The sequence below is a fragment of the Gavialis gangeticus genome, unplaced genomic scaffold (assembly GCF_001723915.1).
Source record: "Gavialis gangeticus isolate Ggan-Ray unplaced genomic scaffold, GavGan_comp1, whole genome shotgun sequence".
In the NCBI taxonomy this organism is placed as follows: domain Eukaryota; kingdom Metazoa; phylum Chordata; order Crocodylia; family Gavialidae; genus Gavialis; species Gavialis gangeticus.
Genome location: NW_017729018.1, coordinates 8,601,197 through 8,602,105, shown reverse-complemented (window position 1 = coordinate 8,602,105; position 909 = coordinate 8,601,197).

Below are 909 nucleotides of genomic sequence, written 5' to 3'. Positions count from 1 at the left end.
CCGATTAGAACAGAGGCCACAAAACTTTCAGCTTCCTCCCTCCTTTCCTTCCTTGGGTCCTGCTCCCTTGCTCTCTGTTTAGCAGAGCTTGTGATAGCTGTTCATTACTGACTGGTACGGAGAGCACCCCACTCCTGCTATGGTAGCAATCCGAGTTGGAGTCATATATTATTGAAGAAAAGCGTGTCCAAGAACTTGTCATTGCACAAATCCTATTTTGGTTTGATGTCCTATTTTAGGTGGTGATTTTATCAGATCGGTAGGGAACAGAGCCAGAACTCAGTGTGAATGCAGCTGCCTGACACAAGGTGCCCAATAAAAGAAAATCTAAGTAGGAAAGAAGGACAAGGAATGGTCCCAGATTTAATCAGAAAGAGAATCTGTGCAGCTGAGAACAGCCTTTCCCCTGCACAAAGCCCATTAATAATGAAAGCAGGGATGCAAAATGTAGGATGAGGAAACCATTTTATTCCTGAATGCTGAATGCAAGAACTACCGTGAGTGAGAAGCAGGAGGCAATTTGCTTAATGACATCAGCTGAGTCCTCCATTGAACACATGCTGGGACATCCTAATTAATGGTCAGGGGAGGCTGCATGTGGCAAACGCTCCTGGAGACCAAAATCCTCCCGAGACCACAGTTGTATTTTACTAACTACTTAGTGACACGAGGAAGACCCCCCCCACCTACACTTAGGCTGTCCACACAACTCATTCCATGACATCCACCCCCAACATTTCTAGGGCCCAAGTTTTCTCAGTCCATTCTGCAAAAAGCAGTGACCTTCTCTCATGGATGGAGCCTCATCAGAGAATGGAGGAGCACAGGTAACATGGGCACCATCAGCAGCATTTCATAGTTTCATAGTTGGTAGGGTCGGAAGGGACCTAGAGCAGATCATCGAGTCCG